This window comes from Coturnix japonica, chromosome Z (assembly GCF_054131305.1).
Source record: "Coturnix japonica strain WE chromosome Z, WE-NBRP24, whole genome shotgun sequence".
NCBI lineage: Eukaryota > Metazoa > Chordata > Aves > Galliformes > Phasianidae > Coturnix > Coturnix japonica.
The window spans coordinates 41,057,756-41,080,824 of NC_140702.1; the positions used below are offsets into that span (position 1 = coordinate 41,057,756).

At 41.2% G+C, this 23,069-nt stretch overlaps 1 protein-coding gene across 15 annotated transcripts in view; it reads left to right on the top strand.

Annotated features, from left to right (window-relative positions):
• The first annotated feature begins 1,079 nt into the window (after nucleotides 1-1,079).
• The window catches only part of APBA1 (amyloid beta precursor protein binding family A member 1), a 77,067-nt gene continuing 55,077 nt past the window's right edge, over nucleotides 1,080-23,069 (top strand). For 8 of the 15 annotated variants that reach the window (XM_085528224.1, XM_085528228.1, XM_085528233.1 and 5 more), the window contains exon 1: nucleotides 1,080-1,208. The gene's annotated coding sequence lies outside the window, so the exon portion shown is untranslated. Of the gene's footprint in view, nucleotides 1,209-5,763; nucleotides 5,841-23,069 lie in introns of all 15 variants that reach the window. The other 7 variants (XM_085528229.1, XM_085528225.1, XM_085528230.1 and 4 more) reach the window with 2 other exon arrangements.

The following is a 23,069-nucleotide window of genomic DNA, read 5'->3' on the forward strand; positions in this document are numbered from 1 at the left end:
GAGCTCTGTCCACCCTGGTCTTGAATGTTTCCAGAGATGGAGAACTGACCACCTCTCTGCGCAACCTGTTAGTGCTTTACCACTTGTACTGTAAAAAACTTAGTTATATCCAATCTGAATCTCCCGTCTTTCAGTTTGAAACCATTTCCCCTTGTCCTATCACAACAGACCCTGCTAAAGAGTCTGCCCCCTTCTTTCTTGCCGCCCCCTTTAGATACTGAAAGGCTACTATCAGATCTCCTTGGAGCTTTGTCTTCTCCAGGCTGAACAGTCCCAGCTCTCAGCCTGTCCTCATAGAGGAACTTATTTTAGTCATTACTACCTAGCCAATATTGCTTTAAATACCACACATGTAAGGCATTCTCTCAAGGACTTGAAGGAACAGCGTGGAGCTGTGTTAGGAGAATGTCAGGCTGGGTGTTAAGGAATGGTTCTTCACCTTATGCTGGTGTGGTCTGTGGTTACAGCACCAAGCAGACAGAGTTCAAGGAGCATCCAGACAGCACTCCTAGCAATACATGGTCTAGGTTTCAGGTGGTCCTGCGTGGAGCCATGAACTGGGACTCGATGATCCTTAATGGTTCTCTTTGAATACCACGATATCCTCCGACTAATGCCACGTTTGTATGTGTGAACAGGGAATAAGCAGCTGCGTGCAGCGAGCCGCCCTGGTGAGCCCTCCCGGCAGGGCAGTGGGTGATGGGCCTGGCAGCGCCCCGCGGCCTGCCGGACGCCGCCGGGCGGATGCTCGATGCCGCCCGCAGCGCGCCCTGTCTCGGAGCTCTGCCCGCCGCTGGGCGGTAAGGGCTGCCCCGGGGCCTGCCGGGCAGCCACTGTTTCCCCCCGCGGCAGGGTCGGGCTCCGGGCCGGGCTCTCCCAGTCACCGGAGGCGTTCGGGCGACCCCCTGAGCGGACATCAGCCCGGCCCGCAGCCACCATGTCCTCGGCTCCCACCAGCGCAGCCCGTCATGGCGGCACCGCCCCGCACCGCCGCGGGACCAGGAGGGCGGCGGCCGACGCGCTGACGCGAAGGGCGGCGCGGAGCGGCGGGAGGGGCCGTGCCGGGCGGTGCTGGCGGCGGGGGCGGCGGCCGGAGGAAGATGGTGGCGGGAGGAGACGCTGCCTGCCGGGCTGTCCGCCCCGCGCTGCGCTGCCAGCCCCGCCGGAGCCGCCCTGCGTGGTGAGGAGGCGGCGCGGACCCGCACCAGGTGCGGAGGGGCCGGGCCGCGATCTGGGCGCGGGATCGGGACCCCGTTTGGCGGTGCCCATCGGCACGGCTACGGGAGGGGCCGCCCCTCCCTCGTGGGGGCTCCGCGAGCGAGGAGCGGCGGGCGGGTGCGGGCTGTGCAGCCGGCTCGGCGCTGTGCGTTCCGCTCGGGCCGAGCTGCGGGGCCGCCCCTCCTCCCCCGTGCGCCGTGCCCGGTGGCAGGGAGCAGCGGGCGGCGGGCGGGCTGCGGTGCCCGGGGCTGCGGGTCGGGGGAGGCGGCGGGCCCGGATATGGCGGGGTTGCGGTGGCCCCGCGCGTTGCGGCTGTTTCTGGAAGGATCAGCGTTAGTAGGGACGGTCCGGGCAGCGCTGTGCTGTGCTGCCGCCCTCGTACGTAAGCCTGCCTCGTAGGAGATGCGGGAGCTCGGGCCTCGGCTGGGAAATCTGCAGCGTTTTTGCTCTCCCTCCTGCGGGGCTGTAGGATTGCAGTTGGTTTCAGACCCGGCTGCTCTCGCCGCTGCTGAGCAACCAGAGGGATGTCCGCCGGCTGTGCGTGCGCGGAGCTGCTGTGGGTGTAGGGCAGGCCGGGTACTGCGTTTCTGCTGCCCGGTGTGCGCCCATCGCGCTGTGCCCGCTGACGGGAGCTCGCCCCGTGCCGCAGCGATTTTGCGCCTGCTTGGCGGATGCGGCCTGCGGTCCCCAGCAGCTTGCCCTGGAAAATATCCCTGTCACAATACCTCAAGTTCTGCTGCATTGCTGTCAAATCCGAGACGGCTGCACCTGCCTCTGCAGCCCCGTGGCTGAAACAGGCAGCAGCACCCTGTTTTCCTAGACGCTGGTGCTGACAAAGAACCTGCTTGTTCTCCAGGTGTGTTACATCTTAGTGATGTGCAGATAACAAAAAGCAACGGACACATTCACATTTTGCCGTGTTAGGCAGTGGGGAGGAGCTGCCCAGCAGCTCAGTGCATGAAAGTGATGGGTGGCAGAAGGTTCTTTGGTGCATTAGTGCATATTTAAACCCAGAAACTGAGCGTCATGCAAGCTGTAGTGGGAGACCATAGAAAAGACAAGAGCAGAAAATGCGTCGTCGTGATGCACTTTGGGTAGGGTACTGTGCATGTTTAGTGGCTGAAATAAGAAACAGAGCAAAAAGCAGCTTGCCTCCCTCCCTTGGAACTGTGTGACCCAAGTTGGGGGATCTGAGAGATTTCAGGTTAACCTGATTTTCACAAAGTAATGGCAACTCAAGGTCAGCTGTGTAGTACGGGTCGTGCAGTTTATTGGTCTGAGTTTTTCTTGGGTTCTGTGAGTTGCATTTTGAAGCATTCGTCTTGCATTATAACACTGTCTTTACTTAAAATATAAATGCTTTTCAGACTGTTGAGCTGTTGCAGACAGAAGGCTGGCCCCTTACAAGACTGTGGAAATTGAGATAAGCACAGTATTGGTTATAAATGCATTTTAGTTGGTCAAGGAACTGGCTTCTGATTTCATTGATACCATTTTGAGCCACAGTCATGTACAGTGATGCACTCTTAAACTCAGAAAGCCTGCAGTATGAAAGCTGTGTCCATCTTTAAGGTACAGTTAGCTTTTACTTCTTAGAAGCAGCTTCTCTACCAGCTCTAGAACTGCATAAAAGACATGCAGGTATGAAAAAATTTTTGCTGAGTTTCTTGTTTTGTGCTTTTAATAGGTTGGTGAGATTGTTCATGTGCAGTATTTTAGTTACTTGGTTTGAGATTGTCTCAGCGTGCATTAGTATTTGTGGCAAACAAGACAGGGAAATGGAGCAGTAAGTCCAGAAATGTTGGCCAGGAAGGTTGGCATTGGGGTGTTACTCTGTCTGTGTACATTCAGGGTTAGTATCCACACCAGCGATCCCTTCAAAAAAATACAATAAGCTTTGGAGTCATGAAGGAAAACCAAAGCAAGTGCTCAAGCTTTCTGCTTGTATCTAGTTGTCTCAACATTTAAAGATCTGATTCGGCATCTCTTTGCTCAGCACACAGATTGATGGCTATTGATAGTATCTGTTCTGGATTGATGCTAGATTATGAATTAGAAGAATCAGACCTTTTCCCCTCTACCTCATCCCCCCCCCCCCCAAATTAAAGAATATTAATAGGTTATATAATATTAACTTCAAACAGTGTAATAAACATTGCCCATAAGCAGTGCAGCTAGATTAATTGAGGCTTAACTTTGAACGAGATCCTATTACTGTCGATTTAAGTCAAGCATTGATGTTCTGGTAATGCATTTTTAAATGTGGTTTTCTCATTTTACGGAAGATGAAGATTTCTGCTTAATCAGAGATCTAGCAAGCAATCCTCTGCTCATTATTTCTAACAGATTGTGTGTAATACGTACTGTGTACAGGTTAAAGGTTTCTGTGGAACAGATTGATTGTTTTGCTTCATACTATTGACTGATTTGATAAGCCAGCTGCTCAGAGCAGTGTGATGGTATTTTTCTGTTTCCACTGCATGAGACCGTGCTCTTTAAAAAGAACAGAAAAGAATGTCATATGTTCGTTGTTTTACTGGAAGGATCTGGGGAATAATCTTTGTTTGCAGCTTTCACATAGACGGCCATTTTGGTGATCCCTGTCCCAGTTCTGATCAGCGCTTGCCATGCATATGGGAACTGAAGCAAGGAGCAGTTGCAGGTGGCAAAGGACTTCGTTCAAGGTGCTCCAGGGCTGCAGAACCTTTTTTTGGGGGAAGGATTCAACCTCATGTAAGCAGTGATGAAATGAGTCCAGTTTCCAAGGAGCCTGAAGGATGATGCTGTTGGGAAAAGGGGCAGAGCTGTTATGTCCACTTATTCCATCTCATTGTAGAGACAGGATCATGTCCTAAAAGGTGTTCCCTAGATGATGATCTGTGTAATTTTAGACATTATTCTTAAGAATTTTTCATCTTCTGATAAGACTATGAAGAGCTGTTTGCTGATAAGCAGTGGGATTTTGTACATCAGAAAGGAAACTAGTGAAAGAAATGGATTATGGGTATTTAAAGCAATGAAAATTCTAGTTGAGGTAGACCATGGTGGGAACTTCTGGAAACCCACCACTTCTGGGTTTTTATAGCCCAGCAAAATGAGATGATCTGTGAAATCTATGTAATTCAGAATGTTTAAAATACAGGGGATGTTTTGAAGTCTTTTTTAGATACACGCCTTTCTCCCGTACCATCATATGTACTCAGATTATCTGTCTGGTCTATCAAATCTTGCTCATAAGCCAGCAATTGAGTATTGTTAACTGCTCAGTAAAAACTGCTCTCTGTAAGTCAATGGGCACCTTATAATGCGTGAGATCAAAATGAGAGTTAAGAGTGAGAGACGTCATAAAAAAATCTGTTGGTAAACATGGTAGATTCCGAGGATGTGGCAGAACATCCTTGGATTTTTTTGGCTGAATCCTTTTAGGGCTAATTTATTTTTTCAACTTCTTATGATTTTCTAAACCTCTGTGACATTCTTTTTGAGCATCAGGAGCATCCCTGCTGAATTTGATATCCATTCTTTCAAGTCTAAAAGTTAGGTACGGGTCAGGAAGACATTGGGATGGCAGAGCCATGAAGTCGATAAAACGTGATCATCTGCTGCCAAGATCAATCAAGCAATTACCCTAAATTAACTCTCTGTTTATTTCTTTCTGTGCTTGCAATGGTACACAACGGGAATATTTTTTTTTTCTATATAGATTCATACCTGGGAGGAAAAAAAAAATGCACTGCATTAATCTGGGTAGATTATTTTCTTCTTTGCCATTATTTTTGTTTTTGCAGAGAAGACAGAATGTTTCTGATTTTCTACTTTTGCTGGTGGTCATTGAGGTATTTTTTCTGACAAATGTTGTGCCTGAAGAATGGTGGGTATTGGGGTGAGCAGGAGCTTGGGCACTGAGTAATATAAGATGTTTGTAAACAAGGACAAATCATCAGAACATAATGGTAAGGTTAAAGGACATACAAATGTGATTTTTTTTCCCCTAATATCCCTAGGTGGGTTTTTTTTTGTTTTGTTTTTAATAACTCATTCTGAGATGTGAGTTGCAGTTTGTGATGACAGCATTACTATCAGTGTGCGTTTCTATAGTGTGTATTCTGATGGGACTTTGATGAGGTTTGAAATTGTGCTGCTTAAGCAGAATCACACGGAATCACAGAATCTCAGGGCTGGAAGGGACCTCAAGAGATCATCGAGTCCAGCCTCACAGATAAACCTTAATTCAGAAAGAGTATTTAAAAAATGAACAGGCATCCATGTTAGTTGGTGGGGGAGGCATTAGCTGGCAAAGGTCTATGTCAGGTCTTCCATGGGCTGAAGTAAATGTTCTCAGTAACACGCTTTAGATCCAGTAAGCAGACAGAAGCAATTGTTTTCAGTACATCACCTGAGGCAATGGATTTGGGGAGAGTGGGTACTATCTCTGCTGCCGTGGTGGGAGGCTGGCACTGTCTGTGGGATGTGTGTGGGGAACAGTGGGTTTTTTTTACTTTTTCTCATAACAGCTTTCTTACACCAGCTCTTTTATGATCGTAGGTATAATATAAGCTGGAAAGGATCCCTGAACGTCATCTGATCTAAACTCTGCTCAAACCAGGTGACTGAGACAGAAGGTGTGCACACAGTGTGTGTAGGGCTTGGCTTGCTTGTGTCTGAAATTGGAATTGAGGTGCTGCTTGTCTGGGGGATTCAGAAATAACAACAATGTACAGAAGGTTCTGCTTGCAGCCGGTGAGCAGGAGGTTGTGCTGCTGAGTCTGGGCTTTCTCTGAGCAGGCCCAGCTGGGCGCTGCTGGCTGTGCTGCTGCCACTGAGCCCAGAGCTGCTGCAGAGAGTGCTTGCTTTGTGTAGGAAACAGCGGTCACCTCAGCTGGGCTCTGTTTTTCAGCTCAGTCCTCCTGCATTTGTTCTGTGCAGGCTGTGATGCAGGTTTATTTGCTGCATTACCTGATCTCATCACATGACACCGCCTGCTTTTTTAAAATTGGACTCACAAGACTATCAGAGTGAGGAAATAACCTCCCAAAATTCAGGAAACATTTTTGTTTTCAGTAATGTTGTAACACGCTAAAAATTTGATCTCTGTTTTTTTAAAATGAAAGATTTATTAAGATGTTTTCCTCCTCATTGTGTTTTGTGCAGTTACCTTCCAGCCGATAACGAAAATCTCCTTCAGTAGTTTGCATTAAGTAGAAGATCCTATGTAAAAATAATATGTAGTTTTGTAATCTCAGTATATCTCTGTGGACATTTAAAAAATCCATTCATATTATTTATGTTTCTGATATCCTCAGCTATTGTACTCTTTGTTTTGGAGTGATAAATAGGGATAAACTTCAGGTTCTGCTCTCACTCAATTATTCTCTTGCCTTGCTGATAAATGATTAATGTAATCCACTTAGAAGATTGCCATGACATCATTCAGATTTTGGCATGCTTAATTTCATTTCATAAGAACGTAACAATGAGCAAATCCTAAAGTCCTTGACAGGTTCTTCCTACAGGAAGGTGCTTGGGCTGTGAGCAGTGCAGGAGAGCCTCCCGGGCTGAGCCTCCAGCCTGCCTTCAAAGCAGGGAGAGAGCTGCTCTGTGCCTGGTGTGGTGGTTCTGCTCAGCTTCAGCATCTGGGCTTTCTGGACCCCGGCCATTTTGCCATTACTTTACATCTGATCTAACAATGCCTGGGTGATTTAGGCTTTGTTTGAAATCTCACATTAGTCGCGTGGTTTTCACCAGTAGCAGTGCCCAACCTCTTTGTGCCATGCTGGCTTTAGGTTCAGCAGTTTTATCTGTAGGTGGAAGTGACGTGCAAGTTCACCCTTCCTCATTGGGAGGAAGCACTCAAGCAGTTAATTACCTTAACGCACACTTGGATGACTTTTTATTTCTTTATTTAAGACAACTATAAAGGCTGAATGATAGTGTTTCAAGTTAGGCCAAACTGGTTTTGAATGTAAATGTAGATATAATTAAGACTACAGAAGACACATCTGTGTATCATCAGTTAGACACGTTTAATACTTCAGTGTGCAGTTCATCAAAATGTTCTGGATACACATCCAACTATCTCATTGAAAATAACTATTATTTCTAGCTAACTACTGATCTCATTATTTTGGTCAGTGGTTTGCAGCCAAGATATCTCTTGAACAAAATTTCTGGCTGAAGGAAATAAGCGAGCAGATCTTCCTAAAATAAATGTGAAATACACTGTCTGCCTGTATCAGTGCTTATATTAGATTGGAGAGTCGCACTGATGTGTGAGGTGCCTCTGAATTACCTCAGAGATGTGGGATGTTATGTCATGTCTTCTGGTGCATTGGTAGTGAGACTGCAGATGTTTCTGAGATCTAGTTCTTAATCATCTTAATAGTTGAGGGACATGCTCTACTGAAAACTATTGGTGACAGGTGGATGGTTGGACTGGGGGGTCTTGTAGGTCTTTTTCAGCACTGGTGATTCTGTGATAGTCTTTAACCAGTAAATAACACAACTTTTCTCAGAAGAGATCTGTGTAAGCACCAGTAGGAAGAACTGCCCCTTTATGGTGGATAGAAGCATTTTGAACTGAATGGCAATGTGGAAAAAATACATATTAAAAGATTACTGAAGTACTAAGGAGTATGTGCTCTTCTTTTGAAGGTGTCTTTCATCTTGTATCAGAGGGAAGGAGTTCACAGCTTTATGATAAGAAATTTTTTGTGATGTTAGAAAGAGAAAGATGTATTTTCAGTCTGTTGGTGGTTAAATGGACACAAGGTGAAGCTGCATGAAAGAGCCCTGATACTATTTTGTATTTATAATATTCTGTGTCTCTGTTATTAAGGCTTAGAGCATTAAAAAAGCCAGACACAGCCCTGAAAGATTGAACTCCTGTGGCTGGATACACTTCTGCTGTCCCTTTGTTCACCACACTTACTGAGGTCTTCATGTTTCTCTGACCCATGACGGAAATCTTGCTGCTTTAAGGCATTTTGCAATATCTAACATTGTTGTTATTGTATAGGATCACACAAGCCTCAGTGGCTACTTTTCTGGGTTGGCTTTTTAGCTGTAACAGGGTGCTGAACAATGGATGTACTGGATAATTCGGGTAAAACTCACTGTATTAGTGGATCCAAGTCAGTATTCAATAAAGCCCAAGTCTGTGTGTGAATTTCAAGGCAAGGAGAAGACACATTTTTAAACAGGTGATCATTGGGTTTTCCATTAGATAAAATAATTAGGAGAATGACCTTCTTTTTCACAGAGAGGGAGAATTCGCTCTGAAAATCACCACCACGCTTTTATTTTGCAAGGAGTAAGTCTGCTTATTTAAGTTTTTTCTTAGCAGAAAATGGATGGATTACCTGTTAAAGTTCAAGGATGCATATCTGGAACACATTTTCTGCTGAGGAGACTAAAGCCTGAGGATTTCAGTCATCCTGATCTGTTGCTCATCAGCTGAAAGTATTACTGTGTGGTGTTCTTTCCTCACAGACAGTGGTTTCTGGATTCTCCTGCTAATGGTTCCCAGATCTTTTCTTATTGATGTTCATAGTTTACCAAGCACTGACACAGAACTGATGAGATTTTTGACACTGTTGCTTGTCAGGAAGCATTTGAATGCCAGAAGCAAGACTGCAATGAAGATATACTGATTTCACCTTGCTTTTCGTGAGATGGCAGCAATATTGTTTTCAGTTTTGTTTAGGGACTTGGTGGTAGAAATGCTTTTGTTTGTGTTTCCAAGGTTATCTTTAATCCTGGTTCCTTCAGTCTCAGGTACCTGAGAGGAAAATTTCCTGTGTGGTTGTTATGATTTTATTTTCCTGTACTCAACTGTTGCACATGAATATGGAATTTCTTCTTGTAAGGCATGATAGCACTGTCATCTTTCAGATTCACCTGCTCATGGGTTATGCCTGTGGTAAGGTGTGTAAGGTGGTCTCACAGATGCATCTCATTCTGTGTCTGGTGCACCTGTTCATGTTTTGCTGTGGGTACCGTGTATTTTAGGTGTGTTTGGATTGTGTGTGGTGGGGATTTAAACTTCTTTTTTGTTTTGTTTTGTTTTTATTGCCATCCATCAATGTCTGGCTTGTAAGTTACGTCATAATTATGTCCACTAGTTCCTTTTTGCCCTGAGGGGGCTAAATCTCACGCTTAATAAATGAAGCTCCATTCATGAGTTCCTGGTGAATGTGACACATTTGACAAGAAAAAACAGTGACATAATGGTGGATTTTATCTGCAGTGGTTCACAGTTGAGAGGCGCTGCTTTGAGCAGGGTCTGCTGAACCTGTGGAGGAGACATGGAAAGAACATTGTGTGAGTTCACACATCTGGATGTGCATTTCACCTAGAAGCATTTGTTTCAGAAAAAAACAACAACTTTTATCTCTTGGCAGTTGTTGAAGAGTCATGGACTGGATTAATGGGTAAGCCTTGTAGCATAAAAATTGGGAGATGCTTCACCATTATGACAGGAATTGCTTCACAGTCTGCAGTTAGAAGCCCAGTGTAGCTAAATAAATCTGTCTTTTCATGCTGAAGGATTGACAGCGTGTGGTTACTGTTCTGTGTAGCTCTGATACTGTAAAATGGGGGAAAAGCCCTTCAGTTCCCTTTCCCTGAATTTTTCTGAATTTACTATCAAAGAAATCAAAGCATTTTGTAATCAGATTTTTTTAACAATGCTGAGTGGTATTTGTTGGGATGGTATCTATTCATACATGTTGCATCAATAAGATGGTGTTTGTTTTTTTTCTTTCCACAAATAAAGGTGCTCATTGACATGCAGAAATACAGGCCTCATTGTGAGAGATGTGGGCACAGTTTCTCTTGTTAAGAACTACATATTCAGTACATGACACTTTTGTATGCTTGGTTAGCAGGGGAAGTTCCTCTGTCATTGTGGCTGTGCTTGTGCAGTGATACGTGCAAGAGCTTGTGCTGTTTTGTTGATTCTCTAAGGGCAGATGAGATGTGTTCCTGGACTGCAGAAACAAGTTTTGTCTTTTGTTTTCTTTTCTTTATAATCTTTATAAGCTGTCAGTAAAAGAATGATACTGATTTTGGGCAGAAATTAGGTTTTTAGTCTTCCTTCGAAAATTACATTTAGTTTTAACACTAGTAAAACCATTTTTTTGTTTTCTTTGAAACGAGATGTATCAGAAGTCCGGGTATGGTGCTTTCAAAATGGCCTTTGTGAGAAAAATAACTGCTTTTGCTAAATTTTGACCTAAGAGAGACAGCAAAGAATGTAGGGTGAGATGTTAGAAGGTGATGTTAGAGTCTTAGTAGCAGGTTTCCAGTCTTGGAGCATAACTTTTCATTAAAAGTTTTGGATCTTAAGGATTTATTCCAATGCCATATCACTAGCATCTGCCACTGATGTCATGAGCTGACTTAATGAAGTGGGAGGCATTACTTTCAGAGCAGCCCTTGTACCTATTTTTTTTTTTCTTTTGTGAAATGATGGAGTTGTTTTTGTGATTGCAAGGCATTTTGCTCTACTTAGCTATTTTGGTCATCTGCTTGTTTCCCTGTAGGTGGTCCAAGCAATACCTTTTTAGTTCTGAAGATCCTTGTTGCCTTATTTCTCTCTAAAAGTCTATCGTTGTGGCAAATGCTCATTAGCAACTGGAGAGTGATTATCATTATTTCTGTCAGTGTGGCTGTCTCATTAATCATGCTGAATTTCATGATAATTCTTTGTAATACAACTCCATTTTCACATTTTGCCCATCACCTTTATGCCCTCAGCAGGCAGTGAACAGCGTGGCCAATTAGGCCGTCACAATCTGTACTTTCCCAGACAATAATCAGACATCAGGCTTGACTGCTGAATGGTGAGAGTTGCAAATTGCAAGTGGTGTTATTGCAGCTGCTTATAACTGGTATTGTGGCCTCAGTACTACTGAGAATTGAGGAACTTATGTATCTCATCGAATTTACTAATTTCCTGAATGTACTAAAAATGGAAATGCTTGTTTTTTTTTAACTTGTGAGTATTTAATGATTTAGCAAATCTAAAGTACTATTCCTTACCTCCCTCAACTTTTAAAATTCATTATTTTAACCAAGAAAGAGCCTAAGCTTTGAGTCAGAACTGAAAAACTGCAATCTCACGCAACAGAGTGGATCAGATTCAGTTACATTTTGAGATCTTTAGGATTTACCCTGCTTTTTATAGCTGTGTGAAATCCATTACTTTGCCAACTTTTGCAGACATTTGTTACTGGAAGAACAGTGAAGTAGGGTGGAGAAGACAGCATGGTCTTAGTTGCCATGTACTGCGTATGCATCACTTGCTCTGTTGAGGTGACTCCAAAGGCTGTTGTTTGATGGTGTCTCATATGGGAGCCTGCTTGCTGAAACAGGGAAATTACATGCTCTGCTGATGGTGTGCCTGTATCCTGTACTTCATGGTGACTGTGCTTCTGCCTTTTGTTAGTAGTTGTAGGTGTTTGAAGACACACTGCAGCTTCATGGCTTTGAAGTTCAACAGCAACATCCTGGGAGTCTCCAAGTGTGAGCACATTAACACAATATGGAAATAGTCATTTTTTCTGCATGAATTTTAATTGTGACTGGAAGATGAGCCAAGGAACTGTCAACATTTGTTTTTGTTCTCTAAATCTGATAATTGCTGTTGTTGCTCCATTGCAACTCAGATTAGAAATCATTGTGACAATGGGGGGAGGTGCATTTGCAGTTTTATGTTGAATGGACAGGCAGCTCAGGCCTAGAGTTTGTGACTTCTGGGAACCTACAAGGTTTAAAGTAATGTAAACATTGTCTTTTAATTACATGTTTTGTATTTATTAAAAGGACAACTGCCTGATGCCTAGAGCTTGTTCTTAAAGAACTGATAGTCTTTTGTGTCTTGGGTAAATCCACTGAAGCTTATGTAAAGACTTAGCTTCGGTGTGCGTTGTGTGCAAAGTGCTGCAAATGCTTGGAAGTTGGAAGACATTCTGAATGTCCTACGTGTTTCTTTCTATGTGGAATGACCAAAAAGATTAAAGTGCTGCTTTGTTGTTAGGGAGTAAGGGTAGAAATAATGAATTGATAATCCTCTCTACATGTAGGAGATTACCTTTTCTGTTTCAAGCGGCTCTTAGTATATTTTGATAGCAATGATCAGGTTTCAGGCTTCTGTTTACACTTCCACTAATTGCTCCCAGAAGTGTCCCATAGAGGAGCACATTACAATGCCATTTTCAGAACAATGAATAGGCTGGTGGAGGGTGACATTAGGAAGCCCTGAACAGCAGTCAAGGCTATTTTGAGCAGTGACATCCAAATATCTGAGATGGAAATTAGTGAAAGTGAAAGGTATTATCAATGACATTCTTTCTGAGTTTAACTGTAGCTTCCTTAAGTGGGATTTTCTTCCTGCATATCCCAGGATTACAAATCCTCTGGAATGTGGAACAGTACATGAGAAGAAGATAGCATCTGAGGGTCTGATCTGTTTCTAGGGTAACTAGCCAAGCCCCAGACAGAGATTTTCAATTGAATTTAGAAAAAGCAATAATTCTAATGAGGAAAGAAGAACAGCTGATTTACATCTTTGTGGTTCTGCTGTAATCATGTGAGTGATGCAAACCTTTATTCAATTTGTGGAGTTATGTAAACTTGGAATCATCTGTATGTCTATGCTTAATATTTAATCCATGTGCTTGTTACTATCTGAAGGCTTTCCTGGGGGCTAAATGGAGATGTCACTGTAGCTTTGTGGACATCCCTAAAGAACTTACCCATATTTTATTTGGAAACTATGCTGAAAGCAAGTTTCCACATTTCCTTTTTGGTACTGCTCTCAAACAAAGTCTAAGTAACTCTTCTTGTTGGAAACAATATCCCACACTCTTCTTGTACTTGCACTCTTTTAAATTCAAAATGGCTCATTTTATAAGTAGCATTTTCAACTCAGTACTTGCATTGGTGTAGCTAAGAACAAGACGCAGCCTGTATCCATGGGTAGCCTGTGGTTAATTTTGTATTCTGACTTTGTATGTGTTTGAAGGTACTGTGTAAGATGTGCAAAAGAAGTTCCAGAAGCTGATGAGCTCAGTAGCAAGGATAGCTTTGTAAAATTTTGTGAACTTGCTTGTAGCTCAGGAAAAACATCCACACAGAGAGAGGTGGATAGATCTGAAGAGATGGTTTCCTTGACAGTATTCATTAAGGCTTCAGGATTCAGGTAGCAAAGTGACTTTATTACTGTTCTGGCTCTCTTCTTAATGTAGGTAGTTTTGATTCCAGTATTGCTGGAAGGATTTGCTGTCAGATTTTAATTTTGATCAGGAAGTGTTTCTGTAAGCCAACAAACCAAACCCAACAATAACAACAACAAAGAGCCAACACACCCCAATCTCAGAAACTAGTCAGCTGGCACTGCACGCAGCTTTAAGGCAATGTTGGTATTATTAAGGATTTATTTTATTTTTATTTTGAAATGAAAGTGGCACCATTTAGCCTTGTTTTGTGACTGTATTTTTGACTTCTCCTCAGAATGATTAGGTGATTGGGAAGCTACTCATTCAGGGAATTGTCTCTTTCAGGTCTGTCATTCTTTGTTTGAGGAATGCTCTTGTGCAGTTGCTCCTACAGATAATGTTCTGTCCCTGTTTATATTGCCAGGAAACAGCAAGATTCAATAGACATGTTGCAAAATTCAGAAAAAAACAGTTCTGGAGTAAAGCCAAGGAGGACCATAACTTATCAAATAAAAGTTTGCCAAGTAAGTGGTCTCTGTGCAATGGGACAGAGCTACACTTTTGGTTAGTTTGGACCTTTCTGTAGAACCCCTTATATTAAAACTGTCAACAGTAAGACTGCAATATTCAGATGGAGTGTCTTCCTCTGTATGGCTGCATCGTTGTTGGTACCCATGTTGTGTTACATCCGCTTCTGCCCAGGCATCTATGTTTGTCAACAAAGGTGGGCCGTGTGGAACCTGATTTTTTTGCAGGATTTCAGATGTCTGCCTTTCTTTTACAGCTTCAGTTCTTCATTATCCCACTTTTCATATTCTATCCACGTCTTCCAAGAAAGCCATGAAATCGGTTAAGCGACAGAATAGAGATAATATAAAGCTGAATGGTTGGGTCATTGTGGGCCAGTTTGTGTCTGCAGGTTGGTCTGCTGACTGATGTTGACTTTGTGTTTGTCTTATAGTAGGAGGATAAATTGGGATTGCCCATTCGGCTTGAGAAAATGCACTGACTTTGAAACTGTAGTGATAGAATAAATTTAAAAGTGTCTAGCAGTTAAAAAATTAAGGGTGAGAAGTAACTGTTTTATCACTTTATCATACTGTTTGTTTATTACCAACCTCATAAGAAAACAACCTGTGTTCCAGGACAATGTAATCATAGGGATTTTTTTCACTGTAGTAAGATACACAGAATGTAAATCATAACAATCCTTTGTGGTTCTTTATCTTTTTCGTAAACGGTAATTGAAAATTAGAAATGTAATATATATAAATCTCAATTTATTATGCCTATGTGTTTATGTTTGAATAGTATCAAGTTGCTTGAAAACATCAGGTGTACTTTGCAGATGTGATAGCCTGTCCACAAAATGGCTTACATGCAGATGTTTTTTTCACAAACAGTTATTTACAAACGAGTGAGTTCTTCACAATGGTATTTCTGATTACTGTGGAAGAGGTACGGAACTTAATGGTAACCAGATTTTTGCATGTTTTAAGTATTTTCTTTTACTGTTTTTCAACAGAATTTTGATCTAATTTGGAATCCCTGCAGTCACTAGCACTTGTGACTATCTCAATTTATTTCTGGGATACTATCTGACTTAGCATGTGAAAATGTACTGGACAATTTTTATCCTCAAAAGTATAATGATATGTGTTGCATCTCTCACAAGCATTTTTATCCTCCTTATAACAGTAAACCAATGCAATTTCTCTGTAGTTATCCTCACCCTAAACTGTCACGGTATTTTCAGCTACGTGTGCCTGATTCTACCAGTAGATTATGAAAGGAAACTAAGTATTACTTTTCCAGAGTTTTTATAAGAGATGATAATTTTAATTTCATTGTGCACTGACGTTTTAACTATTTAAGGATTTGGGATTGCTAAAATTTTTTTTTTTTTTTTTTTTTTTTTTTTTGTGTGTATTTGCCTCTCTGTTTTAAGTTGACATAAACAACCCACAAATTTTCAAATGGAATGTATTGAGTTGATATCAGACATTCATCTCAGTGAAAAGCTTGGTCATGTCTCCTTACCCTTTATAAGTTTATAAGCCCTCTTTTACCAGAGAAAAAAATTCCTTGCTTCACAATTATGAGTTATTCATTTCACTGTGCTTTTTTTTGGCATTATGTACATTTGTGGACAACTGTTTTCAGGGATGAAATACAGGAAACTTTGTCCAAAATCTCTGATGAACACCCTGAGAGCCCATAAAGAACTGCAGCCACTGCCACCAAACCAGATTGGTTCTTTAGTTTCACAAAATGGCGACAGATATCCCATCAGTTTTAGGTTTTTGTTGTCCTCTTTGTTTGAATAAAAAATCCTAAAACTTGAAAGAAGTTTTGTTATCTATATACATTAATTATGCTATATGTTTAACGAGGTCTGCTCCAAAAATAAAGCCTCCTATTGTATTATGTTAGCTCACAATATCAGTGGCAGATATTGACAGTATGGCAGTAGGGACTGAACTCCCTACCGTTATTTCATTAGATGTTGTTGCCACAGGACACATGGCAGCAGAGTGGCACCCTGTCAGAATAACATCTGACATTAAAGTGCATTTGAAGCAATTGTGTATCACTCAGTTCCTCCGTGTGGAAAAAATGGCCTCCACTGACATTCATTGATGCTTCTTGGATGTTTTTGGTGATAGAGGATATAAGCACAGTGAGGCGGTGGGTGGTGTATTTCTATGATGGTGACTGTGTGTCACCTACACTGATGCAGATTTTTATGAGTGCAACATGCAGACTGTTGTTCATTGCTGGCAAAAACACACAGCTCACGGTGTTGACTATGTTGAAAAACAGCATTTTGAAGCTGAGAATTTGCTCTGTCAAAGTGTGTTGTTGTGCTCTTTGTATCTGTTTCCATGGAAATAAGTGGGAGGGAATACATTCAGCTCAGCCTATATGTGTGCAGACCAAGAGGTAAGCCAGAGTTTTGGACTTTGGTTGTCTAGACAATACATGGCATCAGTTCACTTTGCATACTTCAGTTGCTGATTTGCATGATTTGTGTATGTAAATGTTGTGAGGAGGCACTTATAAATGGAACTGAGGCTAACAGTGGGATTTTTCCTGTCCGTCTCTCTGGTTTTACTTTTAATTCAAATACTGTATCCACTGATATGGAAAACAACATAGACCTTACATTGCTGTGACATAGTATTTTTGGAGAGTATAAACTTTGGGAGAAGGTTAAGTAGATTTTGGGGATGTGTGTGTTCTTTTTCAGCAGTGAATAGCTTTACATGGATAGTAGGTTAAAGAAGTAAAAAAGAACCTTTTCTTTTCATTTTTTAAAAAAATTGTGAGTATTTGCAAAAAAAAAAAAAAAGATTTTATTGATTTATTGACTTGTGCATTTCAAATTCTACTTCCAGAGGAAGAATTTTTTCAAGGTCAATCCTTTAACCAATGATTATTTTGGTTATGCTTTTATTATTTTTTTTTTTATTTTATTTTGTGTATTTGTATTTGTGAGTGAATTCCATTTGGTGCTGCCCATTAGATTCATTTTTAAGTAGGACATAAGTTATATTATGCAAACCATAGAGAAGATTCTTAAGACATTGAAGGGTTTGGGCTCTAAATTATGCTGCTGTTGACTGATGTGCACCTGAAGCGTGTTTTTTACACTGAGGGCTCTGACAATTTCTTTGGAATAACATTGAATTTAGCTTTATTTTGCACTAACAGTTATTGGAGACACCCAAGTTCTGCGTCAGATCTCTACCAGACTACTTAAGTGAGCAGCATATGATCTTACAATGAGTTGTGAATTGTGAATCACTTGAACAAGCACTTTTCTCAGCTGTTGCTGCAGTCACTCTAGGGTAGTTGTTTCTGAGAAAGTTAGGGAAATAAGAGCAGGCACATGCCAGTAACTCAGTGCTGAAATGGAAAGCAGCATCAGGGGATATGGGAACTCTGGGAATTGCTTCTGCCACAGATGCATGTAGGATACTGAAAATAGCTGTGGTAAAGAGTAGGTATGCAATCTGTGTTTGAATTGACAGGATATAACTAATCAGATTCCACTGAAGCAATACAAAGCCAGGCTAGATCTTGGAGGTACTTTACTAATAGTAAGAACATTAGAACACTCAAGCCTGACTAGGAGATCGTGGGTGCCTTTGAAAATTGGTAAATGTTTTGAAATGTTGGAAATGTCATTGATACTGACTTCAGGAACAGGTACCTTGATATGATTGTACCAAAAACCATCTCAATATGTGCAGCTCTGTGATTGTACTGTTTTTGACACGCTACTACGTAACTGATTTGGGATCTTTTTTTAGTCAGAGGGTTAGAATACAATGAAGTGAAAGAGCTGCCAAGCTCCCATTTTTTTGTAGCATGATATTATAAAGAAAATGAATTTTGTATGAGCTTCCCTTTGTATCCAAGCAGTACCCTTGCTAATTAGTTTCAGCCAGAATTAGAAGAGTTTTAAAAGTAAATCCATTTGTATTTTATGACGTTAATGATCAGATAATGAGAAGAGGCACTGATTTTCTCCTCTGAGAATCAAAGGAGCTGAACTGACTTGTGTATGCATTTGTCAGTAGTGGGTTGAGTGGGCAGGTTAATGTGCTGGACAACCATTCCTTGTGTAGCTCTGGAGTCATTGTAGATTGTTCTGTTTTTTGTCTGATAAGATTTTTCAATTAACTTTGTTCTGATAATAATAGAAAGTTCTTCAGTGAGTAAACAGTCCAAACGCAAAAAATGAGGGCTTTTCCTGAGTTGTCTGAATGTCACAGTTGCTTTAATATCAGAAGCAATAACCTCTTTCTTTGCAGAAGGAACACCTTCATCTTATGCTCATATCTATTATTTTAGTACTGTGTTTATAGCTCTTGACTTCTTCCATTATTTTTTCATTTGTACTGATTAAATTTCAGCTGTAATCTGTAGCAGGCATCGTGAGAACCATGCATGCGTCTGGAAGAAAACCAGTTACCTTGTCAGAATTGTAATTGATGATTTCCGATATGTAGTTCTGATGCTGATGTCTTACAGTGTATATCAGGAGGGTTCTGAAAAGGATGCTTGTGTACAGTGCGTGATTTTAAGTGGGGGCTGCTTCATCCAAACATGAACAGAGTTAGGAATTTTTGCTCTGTGAGCTGTGATGTGAAAACAGAGTGGATGTTTGTGAATTAATAATGTCAAGTCAACAACCAGAGTTTGGAGTAATCAGTTTTGCAGGCTGATGTTGCTGTTGCTCAGTTTTCCTGGGTGTTGTCTCTAAGACCGTCTCTGCTCTTTCTTTTTGCTTATGGAGTGATTTTACTATAAGTAAAATGTCCAAGGTAGTTGCCAAAGGAAATGAAGAAAATTGGAGGAGGTCCATTTGGTGCAAAGTACTTTCATATCTCTAAGCAACTGTGAATAGAAATATAATTTGGTTCATGTCACAAATAGAACAGTATGCCTAAGAAAGCATAAATGGAAATCACTTAAGCGGTAGGAAGAGTGAACTGCATTATACTGGGTACTATTTTGCATGTATGATCTGAAAATCCATTCTGCTCAGATTCTTCTCCTTTGTCTCTGTACAATTACAGAAGGCCTCAGTATGAATGAATAGGCAGCATAATTGCTTTATCTCAGCATTTTTCAGTGTTGAATTGCAGTTCAAATTGTACCATGGCACATTTTGTTGACCAGAATGATCTAAAGTTTCTAGAGCTTTCAGAGGGAACAGTATACTTAGTGTAGTGTAGTATAATATAGTGGAATTTATGGAAGTGTTTCCAACTGGAATTAAGTTTCTTACACAGTACAAAAACAAGAGAATAATAAGACAGATGAGTGAAATAAAAACAAATAGAGTAAATTAATTTTGAAAATAAGTAACCATGAATTATTCTGTACAATAGTTTTCAGTGTTTCTTTTTGCTTGTTTCTTTCTTTCGTTTTGGGTAGTTACTAATTCCACAAAAATAGTTTATACTGTAAGTATTCCAGAAAACAGATTTTTATCTGGGAGATTTCTCAGGATCATTTGCTGTCATCTGTGAAAGACTGCAGATTTGGGAGAGGTTGTCCTCAATTTGTGACAGGCAAGTCATCGCATCTTTAGGAAAAAAAAGTACGATTCTGAGAACTAGTGTAACACTAGGGTGTTAATTGTCTTGACTCAAGTAATGTTTTGATGCTGTTTCCAAAAGTATTCATTTATCTAGTTCAGACATTATTGTATGGGTAATAGGGAAGCGATTGGGTACTGGAACAGGTCCCCTGAGGTAGTGATCATGGCACCAAGATGCTGGAATTAGTGTTTGAACAGTGCTCTCAGACAGAGGGCTTGATGTTTGGGGTGGTCTTATGTGGGGAATTGGTTGTAGTGATTCTTATGAGTCCTTTACAATTTGGGATATTCTGTGATTCTATGACCACCAGAAGAGTTAAAGACAAAAACAAAACAAAACAAAACTGATTGCTGGTTGGGCTTATAATTCATTGTTAAGGGTCATGTCATGCCTGGAGTGCAAAATCCTGAGAGGTATCACAGAAGTGTGTTGTGGCACCTGTTGTGTTCAGCATCTTTCCCGGTGACTCACAGAGGAGTACAGAAAGCTCATCAGTTTTGCAGATTACATTATTAGTTAGGAGATGAGTCAATCTGCTGTTGTTCAGAGGAATCTAACCAGGCAGGAGTAGCTGAACAGGAACCTGATGAAAATTAAAAAGAGCAGAGGCTGAGACCTGTCCCTGTCAGTGTGTCAGTCTCTGGCAGCAGTGCAGGGCTGTGCATAAGGGGCCTGGGAGCAGCTCTGCAGAGATGAGTAACTGCCCAGTGATGGTTTGGTGAGTTGACCTTGGCTGGGTGCCACACATACACCCAGCTGCTATTGCAGCCCCCCTCCAACAGGGTGAGGAAGAAAATAAAAAAGCAGATGGGCTCTAAAAAGGAACAGGGAAATGACTTACCAGTTATTATCACAGTTAAAGCAGACTTTGCTTGGAGAGGTTTTTTAACTTCTTTTGCCAGTTAAAAATAGAATAGAATGGTGAGAAGCAAAGACAAAGCTAAAAGACTTGAACTGTTTCTTTTCAGGATCAACTTCATTTCTCAGTTCCTGACTCTTTTTAATTTTCTCCCCAAGGGGGAGCACAGGTTGAATTGGCAACTGAGATGCCCTGCCAGTCCATAACTCTTCATCCCTATTGCTCTGTCCTCCTCCTCCTTCTCCCCTACATGAGGCTGGTATCCCTCAAATGGGATGCCATCCATCAGGAGCAGGCTGTATGCTCTGCAGACCAATTGGTGCCAGCAGCTTGCTCCTGTAGGGGCTCTCCATGGGCAGTGCCTCCTTCAGGCCTCATTCACTGTAGGTTCCTCCATGGCTGTGTGTTGTGATCTGCTCTGCACGTGACCATGGGCTGCAGGGAAACAGCCTGTTTCTTCATGGGCATTTCCTGGGCTGCAGGGAACATCCTTTAAAAGCAAAAGGATGGCAAAACTTGGTGGGTAATATCCTGCTACAGTTTCTTTTTGTCCTTTCACAAAAAGTTCCTGATGTCTTGGGTAATCTCTTACATAAAATCTTGGAGTTTTCAGAACAACTAAGCTTGAAACTTTTTTTGTTCCTTCCATCAGAGCCCCAAGTTTTAGAGCTGTTGCATAACCAACTTATTTCCTGACTGGACTTGAGCCCCTTCATCCTTGTCACCAGCCTTCAGTTTTAAAATATATATATGTTTCTTTTAACTCAAGTTCTCAGTTTCTTGTTTTGTTAAAATCGAGTTTAGCTCTTCTGCATTCTTTTAGTGGACTTGAAAGCTTGTCCTAATTATCCCTGTAAAATACTTCAGTACCTGTTCCAATTTCTGACCTGTTAATTGTTTCTGACTGAGATTCCTTCTGAGGTCTGAATGAAGACTTGTGCTTTTGCTTGTGAACTTGTTTGGTGTGCTGCGTAGATTCTGATAATCCTAAAATCTTGATACCTGGGAATACTGAAGACATGCAGTTCTGGGCTTCACAGGCAGAAGAATGAGGCCATCATTGAATACACGTGACTGTTTCCCTTTGAATTATATTCAAGAAGGAGCTGTCCAAAGAAGGGAGTGCCCCCTCAGCCTCTGAAGATGTGTTTATGTTAGTTAAAACTGATACCTCGTTTTCAAGCATGTCTTAGAAATGTTTTGTAATACAGAAAAAAACAAGCAGTCTAAATGGTGAAATCAGCGGTGTTTGACATCTTCTCTTTGCACTCAGTGACATTATGTGAAGTTTAAACTTTGATCTTTAAGTTGTTTTTTTTTTCTTTTTCCAACAAGTTTATAAATCTATACAGCAAAGTGGCAAAGCAGTGTTTACATTGAAATGTTTCTGAAGTTAGTTATCAATGAATACAGTTCACAAGGCTTGCTTTGTGAAATAGCAGTCTGCCTTTGAGGAAGAAAATTTAGTTCAAGTTTGTATGCTGCCAGTTATGATCTCACTGAAGCCCAGTCCCTTTGGATTACCTAGTTAGCGGCAACAGTAGGATTGATATCTGTGACTACTACTTAGAAAGAAAGATCTGATCTTTTTTTCCAGGGACAGACTCTTCTAAGCATGCTTCCCCTACTGTACTAGGGATTAGAAAATAAATTGCTTTAAGCAGGTGACATAAATCCCTGCTAAAATTCAGCAAGTTTTATTTGGACCATTATTTTTATACCAGCGTGTGTGTCTGTGAGATTGCAGGTTTTTCATTTCTCTACATTTCTGGATAGGTTGAAAGGTATCATTGTTAATGCAGAACTTAGGTTCAGTAAGAGTTTCAGCCTCCTTTCTGTCCTTGTCACTGCACTGCTGAGTTGAGTTTGGTTAATAAAGGACTGTTATTGAATCCTTCCAAAGAAGAATTTTGTATTTTTCTGCCATTGTCTGAAGTGGTTATTTTAAGGAAAAAAAATAGGAATTTAAAATATTTTGGAGGAAGTAAGAAAGGTCAAGGCCACATTTACAGCTCATGCTGCAGGCACTGACAGTTTTTCCTGTGAACTAGTTTCGAGATTAGATAGACAACATACGTGGATTAAGAGGATCAGTCTGTGACTTGGCCTGTGAAGTGAATCTGGGTCTGCCCTGCGGTAGTGCAGTGAAAATGTTGAATTGCTCTCTGCCTTTAGAAGCATTTCCCATAATATGTAAAGACATTTACAAGGGATCTTCTGACCTCTTCATGATGCCCACTTGCTTCAGTGAGTCTACAGCAAACAGGATTGCCCAAGTTATTCTGAACCCTGTAAACTGAGAAAGTGTGTAGTTTTCCTGAAAAGAAAATGTAACACCAGTTTCAAAGGAAAAGACATACCACTTCAGCTTGCTGCTAATCTGCCTAGTGCTTGGGAGACTTTAAATCTTCTATCTCGAGGAGTAACTCGGCACACTGTAATGTCTCTTTGCTGTGTTATAAGTACACCTGAACTGAAGTGCTGTTCAGTTTGATTTAAAGGAGATAAAGTAATTATTTTTCAACTCCTGCAAATCCATAAAGGTGTGCAGAGAATTTGGCAGTATATTTTACAGTTAAATTTACAGTCCTTATTTATAGATATTTAAATCTGTCTGCTACAGTAAGCCTGTTTTAACTTGCAGTGAAAAATTTACAT